This window comes from Furipterus horrens, unplaced genomic scaffold, assembly GCF_987537825.1.
Source record: "Furipterus horrens unplaced genomic scaffold, mFurHor1.1.pri manual_scaffold_4, whole genome shotgun sequence".
In the NCBI taxonomy this organism is placed as follows: domain Eukaryota; kingdom Metazoa; phylum Chordata; class Mammalia; order Chiroptera; family Furipteridae; genus Furipterus; species Furipterus horrens.
This window is the reverse complement of record NW_028327174.1, coordinates 79,727,667-79,740,630: the sequence shown is the minus strand read 5'-3', so window position 1 is coordinate 79,740,630 and position 12,964 is coordinate 79,727,667. Positions and strand designations below refer to the sequence as shown.

The following is a 12,964-nucleotide window of genomic DNA, read 5'->3' as shown; positions in this document are numbered from 1 at the left end:
AAAACAATAATCCTGTGAAACAAACAGAGCTGCTGTAGAGAAAAATATAAAAACGGTAATCCATGTGATACGTACGGAAGATTTACATGTGCTGTACACCTACATGCTCATTATGTGGTCATATTTCTCATTATTGCAGGATATCTACCTGGTACATTAACCATTTCTTTTTCTTTCCTTTTTTTTTTAAGATTTTATTTATTTATTTATTTTTATAGAGAAGGGAAGGAATGGAGAAAGAGAGAGAGAGAAAAACAATGATGTGCAAGAGATACATCCATTGGTTACCTCTCCACACACCCCCAACTGGGGACCTGGCCTGCAACCCAGGCATGTGCCCTGACTGGGAATCAAACAGGGGACCTTCCGGTTCACAGGCTGGCACTCAATCCACTCAGGCACACAAGAAAGGTGACCCCCCCCCCTTTTTTTTCTGAAATCAGCATCCTGTATAGACAGTTGAAGGAAGAAATAAAATGAACAACAGATATATTACAAATAAAATTAAATATATATTGTTAGGTAAAAATGTACAAACTACTAAAAATTTTAAAGACTAAAGGGGAGATTAATGTTTCCTCTTCTTTTCATTTTTATTGAGAAATAATTGACACACATCACTGTGTAAATTTAAGGCACACCTTGATGGTTTGATTTAGACATCTATTGTGAAATTATTACCAACGTTTTCTAATGTTCAAAGTGTAAGGTTTAAGGCAGTCTTTTAGTTCCACTGCTAAATCGACAGCTCGGGTGTAATATATTTCAGTAAGCTACCAATCAAGAGGTTTAACCATTCACCTATATAGTCATTATATATGTTGCATCCATAGTATAAAATTTCATTATTAGCTATGACTCTCTGAGCTCATAGGATGATAGCTCCTTTGTAGAAAAAAATTCCAAATATGAACTTAGTTTATTTTAATTATTGGTTCTTTAAAACAGCTTTTGTCTCTGATGCACATGCACAAACAGGACTATGCATATTGAGATCTATTTATTTCTTCTATTTAAATAATAGTAATTTTAAAAAAAACAGAAAGGTCAGCTTAATTAAATTGACTAACGAATATGAGAGAAATATTAAGTGATTCAGAGTTTTGAGATTACTTTCAGGTTAGCTTTGCAAGGTTAAAATTATTGCAGATAAGAGTCACATAAGTCTTTAAAACTGTACCGCAATAATTGTTATATAAATCTATCCCAGAATTATATTGTAGAAGCAAAGAAAACAACATAGAAGGTGAGACCAATTTTAAGACTGCAAATATGCAAACAGAGAGAATACACTGCTTTTTTTATACCTAGGGATTTAATAACACTAAAAGTAATGAAGTTAAGCTTTATCTGATACAGCTCTTCAAAAGAAAACCAAATCAAGGAAGGACAGAGATAGGCAGAAACAATTCATGCAATAAACAAGCTTACAGAGTTATAATCTAATAATTGTTTCTTTTTGCTTGGGGTTTCCTGTTTGCTTAAAGCTTAAGACTTTAACAATACAAAAATAGCTATAAAAGTGATTTGCAAGTTTGGTACTACACATAGACAAAGAAAAAAAGAAACAAGGTAAACCCTTGCATGTGGCTGTTTGGGAGAGCCCATTAATTAGGATTCATCCAATAAATATTACAAATTGTTGAAAAGACCAGTTGTTAATATTACATAAAGGGAAATTTTCTGCTTTAAGAAATGCAACAAAACCACAGCCATAGCCTGTACTTGAGCATTTCTAAACTTCAATTAGTAAAGAATGGTGAGTAAAATATAAGCCTAGGATTTCAAGTCTACATTTTTAAATAAAGTGACAAAAAGATTTTATATCACTTTCTTAGTTTGTCACCTAACATTCTGGGTCTTTCTTATCTCCCAAAGCAAAAAATTGTTGGGTTAGAAAATTATTAAGAAAACGGAGTTGCAAATAGATACATTTATGAATAGAAAAACACGTCATTCCTGAAAATAATATATGTGCTAACTCTACAAATATGTTGATATGTCAGTCAATTTAAAGTATACATGGTTTAAAAAAAATAGAACAAGAATTAGACAATGTGTAGCATACTGAATAATTACTATCTCCTTATATATAACAATAAAGAATTCCAGACTAAACCCATTCTTCAGTTAGTTATGCTTTTATAGATTGTTTAAATTAAAATTAATATTAATTGCTACCTGTCTTCAAAGCATATTTACCTAAAGGCATTGATAAATATATTAGTTACTTATGTGATATTTAAACAAAAGATAATGTAGCAATTTATTAATTGTCCTTTTTCCTTTTCAAATAGCTATTAACTCTGAAATGTATTCTATTATTAATAGTTAGAAAAGTGCAACAGTTAATTGCATAATGAAAGTTATTATCTTAAAATGTGTTATTCTGGACAACAGAAGGAAAGGAAGATATATTAGCTCAGGTAAAAAAAAAAGAAAGAAAGGACATGATATCTGTACTGTCCTCAGAGGGACAGTGACAAGAAGTCTGTGTGGTAAAGATAATAATAGTAGCTTAAGAGCTGAGTTTATATGCAATGTCATGCCCCAGGGCAAAGCTTTTCAAGCTTTGTTAATGTTAAACAAATCTTTAATGGTTCAAAAAGAACAACCAAAGAAGGATAACATTAACTATTTGTGTCAAATCCAACACACAATTTTATCATAATAAAATGTAAATTTTTTATCGCAATTTTTACTTGTGCTTTAAGTAAGCTTTGCCATGCAATATGCTCTTTGTAAACAGTTTGCAAATTCCCACACTGACATGAAGCACAAAATTTATTTTTATTGCAAATAGTTAGAAATAATTTCCATATAATAATTTTATAACACAATTCATTCATCATATTAACATTCAGAAAAACAATAACACAAATATCAGTTAGATATTTGCATAATTTCCCCCATCCTGTTCTTGATAGGCCATATATCTCAATAGTCCAGTATTAATATTCTGTAAGTCATAAAACTATGGAGTGTAAATCATTTGGTATCTTGTTTTTAATTGAATTTGAAAATTTGAACTAAAGGTGAAAGTAAATTCTTCTGTGTTTACAATGATTGTTTATTTGAAATATAGCTCAGAATTGATGAAAAATAGAGCAATAAGCAAATACATAGAACCAACATAAATCAGGTGACAAAGATATACTAGGTTTCCTCTCAATAAATATTGGGAAAAAATCCTAAATTGATATGCTATTGGAGGGATAATAAGAAACAAAATGTACCCTACTCCTGGAAGACTTTACCACAAATCACTCCTCTTCAACCTGCTACATTTGTTATTGCTCCCACCAGAAACAGGCTCCAGTGTCCATGAACTACTTAAGCTTCACTTAGCGTACCCTGCTGCTTCACAGCCTTATTCATCCTGAACTCTCAGCCTATAAGATGTTTCTCCATCCCCATCTCCAGTCCTGTCTTACTTACCTATTGTAACTGGACATCTTTCACTTTTATGTCCAAAACATGCCTTTCTTGGTGAATCTTTCTTTGACCACTTTCCAACAGTGTAAGAATTACTTATGATTTAAATTCATCGTAAAATAACTTACCGTATAAACCAAAGCACTTAAAAGAATAAAAGGGAATGGCATTATTATGCTGGAACAAGGGCTATAAACCACACTGTCGCAATATGACACCCTATTTATAGTATATGCGGCAGGATGCGGATCTCAATCCTCTCATCTTCATTGCTCTTGGAAAGTGAATCACATTACACAATAACGCATTGAATCCTTGCAGGGGAAAGTGACCAATATTAGTAGGAAAGAAACAGGCTCTCTCCACTTAACATTATAAAGCGCTACTGTCGTACCTTCTCTGATGTGCCCTGACTGGAAGATCGAACCAGCGACACTTAGCTCGCAGGCCGACGCTCAATCCACTGAGCCAAACCAGCCAGGAAAACTCTGACTCCAAAAAACCTCCGCTGCCTTGCGGCATACCTCTTCAGGGGAAAGGCTAAGGGAGTAAACCCCGACAGAAAATCCGGAGCCGGAGTCCCTAAGGCGGTTTGACGTTGTAGTCAACACCAGCAACTCCTGCGGCGCACCTGAAGCCAAGCTGTATTGACTCCGTCTTTCCCTTGGACCCTTCAGCTGCGAAGAGAGGGGGGGTCTGCTGCATGGGCAACAGCAGACCCTCCATATCACCCTGCCCAGGCTCTGTAGCTTCAGCTTCACTGGAGAGGACACTCCAGCGTCATCGCAAGATGTCGATTCAACACGGGAGGAGACAGATACCGTGTCACTCCCGAGTCGGACTGCACAGCCATTCTCGGCGGTGCAGATAGACTCTTAAGAAGCTACACCATCGTCTCTCGAGACGGACGGCTGCCAACGACGACGACTGTCGTACCAACCAAGGCTGAGCCGGATCCCGAGGCCCAGAGGCCCAGCGTGTAGGAGCAGGGACTGGGGCTCCGAGAGGGAGTGTGACTACAAGATGCAGTCAGGACACCAAGGGAGTAAAGATGGTTAGAAGAGAAAAGCAAGAAAACTTGAGGAAGGCAGGCACTTAGGGGAGTCTATTGACATGAACAGATTCTGCAAGGCCTTAGAGGTCCCCCTGCCCGGTGGTTCTCCAGCTTTAGGGTACATCAGTCACCTGGAGGACTGGCTGAAACAGGGAACTAGGCCCTTTCTTCACAGTTTCAGATTCAGTGGACATGGGGGGAAGCCTATGATTTTTTTTAACAAGTTCCCAGCTCATGTTGCTAGTCCAGTGCACACAGCCTGAAAACCAGTGTCTTATGAAAAGAACAAAATAAATGTTTTGCACAACATTCTGGACTCCATGTCTGGGGTTAGCTACCAGTTCAAATGAGCGCTTCAGGTTAATGAACTGCATGTGCCGTGCCCTTCCCTATATCACAGGCACAATTACCAGGCTGCTCATATGTATGTGTGTTGATAAAAAGATATGGATGTATGAATAAGACATACTCATTAAATATAAGTTTACTCTTTCAAACTTTGAAAATAAGGAGATTTAAGAGTTTTATCCCACATATGCAGAAGAGCTACATGAGAAATCACTTCTTTCACATGTTGTAGAAAAACACATTCTTTGTGTTTCATAATAGAGTAGGATTTCAAATAAAGAAACCACAAAAATCTCAAGTAAAATATATTTTGCCCTCGTGGGTGTATAGTGCTATCACACTTTACCATTATTTCTTTGGTTTGTAATTTGTCTACCCAAGTTAATTATCATAATCTTATTTAATTGTCTCAAATTAAAGGGAGAAAAAAGGAAAAAATGAGATGAGCAATTGTAAAGAAAGACATTTGAGTAGGAAGAAACAGAAGAGAATATAAAAAGAAAAAGCATTCTCTAGAGATCCAGATGCAGAGTGTGAGTCTCCCCCTAGGCTAAATAAAAAAGAGGGAAAAAGCAGTTAAGGATTCTGGATTTAACTATTTCAGCATTTAAAGTGATACAATTTCTTTCTGGACAATTCTGTAACTGAATCATTTAAACTACTCAGTAGATTTTTACTACCAGTTCAATACGACAATCCTGTGAAGATCAATCCCTCAGTAATTCCTGGATTTAAAATGCTGTCTGAAAGGTAGAAATCCATAAAAATGTAGGCTGGCCTTAAGCTACTGGTTCAAGGGCTGCTTTGTAAAAGTTCTACATATAAACTCCCTAGATTATTGGGACAGGTATTTCTTACTAAATACTATGAAAAAATTGACCTTATGTTCAATGAAGGAGCTAAAATAATCTGTAACACGTATGATAAAATTCTTTTCAGGGAAAACCATTCAAAGATTGTTTTAAAGGTCAGGGATTAAGAAGCATAATGGGAAGGTACAACATAGACAGGGGGGATGCAATAGTATTGGAAAGGAGAAGCCAAAGAACTTACATGCACAACCCATGGACATGAACTAAGGGGGGGAGGGACTGCTGAAGGGAAAGGGAGGTACCAGGCAGAGGGGGGCAAAGGGGGAAAATTGGGACAACTATAATAGCATAATCAATAAAATATACTTTAAAAATGTGCAAAGGCAAATAAAAGTTTTACTTATAAAATAACAACTAGCACATAGCATTTGAAGTAAAACAGTCACCCTTGGGAGAGAATATCATATTACTAAAATGTATCAAGAATTGTTTTACTTCTACTAACACTACCGTGTCTCAAGCCATCATCTCACCCTGGATTACAACAGTAACCTTCTGACTGACCTCCACACTTCTTGATTTTACAGGATTTTCTCAACACAATAGTCAGAGTGGTCCTGTTAAAGTGGAAGAGCCAGTCATCTGGCAGCTGATTCAGGGAAAGTGCAAATCATTACACTGGACTACACAATCTAATCTAGTCAGCACAGGGTTCCTTCCCCAGGTCCGCATCTGTGTTCTCCACCTCATCTCCTTTGTCTCCTACTCCTTTCCTTTTGGTCACATATTCGATCTCCATTGACCTCGTGTTGTCTGTCTAACACATAGAGGGAACAGGGACTCCTACTTTAGACTCTTCCTGAAGGCTCTTTCCCAAGTATCGCAATGGTTCATTTTCTTATTTCCTGGCACATTGTGGCGATTTAATAAATATATGTCCAATAACAGGACTAATTAACCAATCATATCGCTATGTGGCTACCTGTTTCATCTTCAAGTTAAGAGTTAGAATCTAACAGCACAGGTCACCAGGCATCTGCCTATTCAAATCCTCTCACCTTACAGGGATTTTAGGCAAGGCTTCAGGGAATGGCCACACATGCTGGGTATTGCACAATTTCCAAGGGTGTCATTCACAGTGAAGTCTCTATCAATTAGGAACGGTACCTTTTAGATTTGAGCAACATGGCATCCCTGGTTCAGATCTCTCAATTTCCCTTGGTATATAAAAAATCCAGACATCAATCATACCTTCCCCCCCCCGCTCAGGGCTTCATATTCATTTTATATTTTATTTTATTATTTTATTTTTTCTATTTTATCGTATTATTTTATTGTTTTTCCATTACCATTCAGTCCCCTTATACCCACCACCCCTCAGCAATCACTACACTGTTGTCCATGTCGATGAGCTCTTTTTCCTTTTTGTTCATAACTCCACCCCCTACCTCCCCACCCCAAGTAGCTATCATCTTGCTATCTATGAGTCTGTCCTCAATTTCCTTATAAGTTCAGGTTGTTCATTAGATTCCACATATGAGTGAGATCATATGGTATTTGTCTTTCTCTGACTGGCTTATTTCACCTTAGCATAATGTCCTCCAGGTCCATTCAGGTCACAAAGGGTAATATTTTTTTCTTTGTTATGACTGAGTAGTATTCCATTGTGCAAATGTCGTCTCATAATGGTTTTATCCACTCATCTACTGATGGGCACTTGGGCTGCTTTCATATCATGGTAATAGTAAATAACACGAAAATGAACATAACGGGGCTTTTATTCTTTCAAATTAGTGTTTTGGGTTCCTTCAGATATATTCCCAGGAGTGGGATCACTGGGAAAACGCAGATCTATATTTACTTTTTTGATGTTATCTCCCAATTGCTTTCCATAGTGGCTGAGCCAGTCTGCATTCCCACCAACAGTGCAAAAGGGTTCCCTCCCCTTTCTCCACATCCTCACCAGCCCTTGTTGTTTGTTGGTTTATTGATAACAGCAGTTCTGACAGGTGTGAGATGGTACCTCATTGTGGTTCTAATTTGCATTTCTCTAATGATTAGTGATGTTGAGCATCTCTTAATATATCTGGTGGCCATCTGTATGTCCTTTTTGGAGAAGTGTTTATTCAGGTCCTTTAATCATTTTTAATTGGGTTGTTTGCTTTTTGGTGTTGAGTTTTGCAAGTTCTTTACAAATTTTGGATATTTAACCCCTTATCAGATGTATCAGTGAATATGTTCTCCCATTCTGTGGATTGACTTTTTATTTTGTTGATGATTTCCTTTGCTGTGCAAAAACTTTTTAGTTTTGATGTAGTCCCATTTGTTTATTTATTTTTATTGTGTTTCCCTTCCCTGGGGAGATATATCCAATAAAAAGTTTTTACCAGCAATGTCTGAGATTTTGCTGCTTATGTTATCTTCCATGATTTTTATGGTTTTGGGTCTAACATTTAAGTACTTAATCCATTTTGAATTTACTCTTGCATGTGGTGTAAGAAGATTGTCTATTTCATTTTTCTGCATGTACTTGTCCAATTTTCTCAACACCATTTATTGAGTAAACTGTCTTTAGCCCATTGTATGTGCTTGCTTCTTCTATTGAATATTACTTGATTATAATGGTGTGGGTTTCTTTCTGGACTCTCTACTCTGTTCCATTGATCAATGTGTCTCTTTTTATGCCAGACCTAGGCTGTTTTGATTACTATGGCTTGCTAATATTCTGTTGAGGATTTTAGCAACGATGTTCATCCAGGACATTGGCCTATAATTTTCTTTTTTTGTAGTGTCTTTATCTGGTTTTGGAATTAGGATAATGCTGCCCTTGTGAAATGAGTTTGGGAGCCTTCCCTCCTCTTGAATTTTATGAATTAATTTGAGAAGGAAAGGTATTAGTTCTTCTCAGAATGTTCAGTGAAATTCAACTGTGAAGCCATCCAGTCCAGGGTTTCTGTTTGTTGGGAGTTTTTGGAATACTGCTTCTGTTTCACTAGGTGTAATCTGTCTACAGTAGTCCCTCTTTCTATATTGTGGTTCACTTATCGCGGCCTCACTGTATCACGGGATTTTTAAAAATATTATATTTAATTATTTATTGTGGATTTTTTGCTATGTCACAGGATTTTGCAGTACTATATATGTATGTTGTTAAAGTTACATAGGTTTACGAGTGTAGAATATGTTTAAGAATATAAGTAGTGTTTATAAAAGTGTGGAAAAGGTTAATAAGGGAGTGGGAAAGGTTAATAAGGAACTGGGAACCATTTATACGTGTGTGGGAAGGGTTTATAAAGTCTTAAAATATATATAAATACTAAAATAAATGTAAGGTTCCTACTTTGTGGATTTTCACCTATCACAGGGGGGTCTAGAACGTAATACCCGCGATAAGTGAGGGAATACTGTATTCAGATTCTCTGATTCTTCCTGATTTAGTTTTAAAAGAATGTATGTTTCTAGGAATTTATTAATTTTGTCCAGGTTGTCAGTTTGTTGGCATACAGTTGTTTGTAATATTTTCTTACAATCCTCTGTATTTCTTTGGTGTCAGTTGTTACTTCTCCTCTTTCATTTCTGATTACATTTATTGAGGTCCTTCCTCTTTTTTTCTTGATTAATGTGGTTAAAGATTTGTCAATACTGTTCATCTTTTTAAAGAACCAGCTGTTGGATGCATTGATATTTTGTATCATTTTTTAGACTCTTATTTCATTTATTTTTGCTCTGATTTTTATTATTTCCTTCCTTCTACTCACTTTGGGCTTTGTTTGTTTTTCTTTTTTTAAGTTCCTTTAGGTGTGAAGATAGATTGTTTATCTGAGCTTTTTCTTGTTTTTTTAAGATAGGCCTGTAATGATATGAATGTGCCTCTTAGGGTTGCTTTCCTTATGTCCCACAGACTTTGGATTGTTGTGTCCTCACTTTCATTTGTTTCAAGGTATCTTTTGATTTCTCCCTCAATCTCCTTATTGACCTGTTCATTGTTTAATAACATGTTATTTAACTTTCATTTCTTTGCGTGTTTTTCAGTGTTGTTCTTATGATTGATTTCTAGTTTCATAGCATTGCGGTCAGAGAAGATGCTTGATATTATTTCAACCTTCTTAAATTTATTAAGACTTGTTTTGCGCCCTAACATGTGGTCTCTCCTAGAAAACGTTCCAGGTGCACTTGAAAAGTATGTATATTCTGCTGCTTTGGGGTGAAATGCTCTTAAGATATCAATTAAATTCATTTGACCTAGTTTGTCCTTTAAGGACACTGTCTCCTTTTTAATGTTCTGTCTGGAAGAACTATCCATTGAAGTCAGTGGGGTGTTAAAATCCCTGACTATGACTGTATTTCTGTTGATCTTTCCCTTCATATCCATCAAGATTTACTTCACATATTTAGATATTCCTATGTTAGGTGCATAAATGTTTACTGGGGTTATATCCTCCCGTTGGATTGTTCCCTTTATCATTATGTAGTGTCCTTTGTCTCTTTGTATAGTCTTGGTTTAAAAATCTATTTTGTCAGATAAAAGTATTGCCACCCCAGCTTTTTTTTTTTTCCCCTTTCTATTTGCATGAAATATATTTTTACCTCACTTAACTTGTGGTCTGTGTGTATCTTCTGATATAAGATAGATCTTTTGGAGGCAGCATATATAGGGAGCTCATTTTCTTATCCATTCGCGTACCTTATGTCTTTTGGTTGGAGTGTTTAAGCCATTTACAGTTAAAGTGATTACTGATGATACATATTTAGTGCCATTTTATTGTTAGACTATTTTCTTTAGATTTTTTTTTTCTCTTTTTTCTTCTTCTTAAAGCAAGCCCTTTAACATTTGTTGCAGTACTGGTTTGGTGTTAACAAACTCCTTTAGCTTTTCTCTTGTCTGGGAAGCTCCTTATTTCTCTTTCAATTTTAAATGAGAGCCTTACTGGGTAAAGTAGCCTTGGTTGTAGGTCCTTTCTTTTCATCACCTCAAATATTTCACTCCACTCCTTTCTGGCCTGAAATGTTTCTGTTGAGAAATCAGATGACAGTCTAATTAGTGCTCCATTGTAGGTAACTACCTGCTTTTCTCTACAGGCTTTTAGGATCCTCTCCTTGTCTTTAAGCCTTGTCATTTTAATTATGATGTATCTTGTTTGGCACTCTCTGAGCTTCCTAGACTTGTATGTCTTTTTTCCTTCCTCAGATTAGGGAAGTTTTCAGTCATTATTTCTTCAAATATGTTCTTGATCCCTTGTTCGCTCTCTTCTCCTTCTGATATTCCAGTGGTGCGGATCTTATTATGCTTTATGTTGTCCAAAATGTTTCTTAAGCTCTCATTCTTCTAAAAATTCTTTTTTCTTTTTGCTGCTCTGTCTGGGTTTTTTTTTTTTTTTTTTTCTACCTTGTCTTCCAAATCACTGATTCGATCCTCTGCTTCATCTAACCTACTGTTTATTCCTCCCAGTGTATTATTTATTTCAGATATTGCATTCTTTATTTCTTACTGGTCTTTTTTATTTTTTTAATGATTTCTATGTCCTTTTTTCATGATGTAGAGCATCCTTATAATCATTACTCTAAACTCTCTATCTGATAAATTGCTTGCCTCTGTTTCATCTAGTTCTCCTAGAGAATTCTCTTGTTTCATTTAGGGTCTGTTTCTGTCTTCCAATTTTGGCAGCTTCTTTGTATTTTCCACCTTTGTTGTTAAATTAATTAGTGATATAGCCTTAAGCTGTAAGCAGCATTCTGCTTATGTATCATAGGGTGAGATGAAGTAATTTCTGTGGGCAGGGCTATTGCTTCCTCTCAGGCTAATGTCACTTGGAGAGGAGTGCCCTGCCTGAGAAAGATGGCTTCTGCAGTATGGGGAATGACTCATCCCAGGGATCCTGGCAGCTGTTTCTTCAGTTCCTTCTCCAGAGTCACCAACCCCAGACTCTCCTCAAGTGTTCCTAGCTCACTCTGCCCTCCCTCTGCCGGAGCCCAGGGTATGTAGCTGCAAACAAATTTTTGTGGGCTGGCCCTTTAAGAGGCTCTCTGCATCTCTAGCCATCTTTCCTTCACAGACAGATATCCTGCTGCTTTTCATAGCTGGATACTATCTGGGTTCCTTTCCAGTTCTGGTACTGTAGGCTGGGGAGCCCAGCTTGGTGTTTAGGCCCCACACTTCACAGGGGGAACCTCCCAGCCGCTGAAATATCCCTCCAGAACTTCAGCTGCTGCCCATGGAAACTCTCTTGCCTCCTCCACACTCCCTACCAGGTGGTTTCTTCTGTCTGTCCTTGGTTATAAATATTCTCTCTAGCTAGTGTTCCTTCGGTTGTTCAGAATGATTTCTTTACAATTTATTTGTAATTCCACACTGGTTCTAGGAGGAGGTTCGTGTAGCTTCCACTTACTCCTTTGCCACCTTGGCTCTCCCAATGATAACTTGAAAGATATCTTAATTCTGGAACAGTTCAAACTATGCAATTTGGCTAAAATGTATTATATTTCATTGTGCTGTGAATAAATTCAATGTCTGAGAAATTAAGAAGCTACTATAGCTTAATATATCCAATCTAAGAAAGTATATCATGCCTAGTATACACAAGATATAGTAATACTTGCACTGTGGGATACAAAAATAAATGCAACCATTATCCTTGAAGTAGTTCCATTCTAGTAGAGGGAAGAGGAAATCATGGATATACATGAACCACAAAATGAATATAAATTTGAAAATGGAAGTACAAAGTATCACAGGCTAAGTGCATCACAGGTGGATGAAGGTGAATTTTTGTTTGGTTTTGTTCAACTTGTAATTAAAATTGAATATGCATAAAGTAAAGGGCACAAAATGGCCACGGTCCCATAATCAGCAGCCAGATCACGACAAAAAACATTACCAGCATCCAGAAGAAATCATGTATACTTGAGGACTTTTTGAAGACTCAGATCATTGGAGCCGGGGAAAAGCCACGGCAGGAATATTTGGGCTGACTGGCCTTGGTGACACCTAATGGTAACGAGATGGGTGGGTAAAGTAGAACTGAGGCCATGTCTTCATGTATGTTTCTCCTATTGGGAGGTGAATAATGCATTCCCGATAAGACAGAGTGTGTGAAAACACAATGGTCGGGTTTTATAGACTTGTGGTCCCAAGGAGATACTGCTAAACAAAGGTTGGTTACTTGTTAACAGATGCTAATTATACCTGAGAGAACTACAAATATCAAGGAGGATCTTCTCCTTTGCTTCTCTGAAGAGAGGCTTGTTGAGCATTTCTCTTGATGAGTATATCTTGAATTTTAGGAATACTCTCACTCTTTAAAACCAATCTCTCTCC

At 36.7% G+C, this 12,964-nt stretch overlaps 1 protein-coding gene across 3 annotated transcripts in view; it reads right to left on the bottom strand.

The window, feature by feature from the left end:
- Window positions 1-12,964, bottom strand: part of TMTC2 (transmembrane O-mannosyltransferase targeting cadherins 2) — a 396,110-nt gene that overhangs the window by 65,969 nt on the left and 317,177 nt on the right. The window lies entirely within an intron of this gene.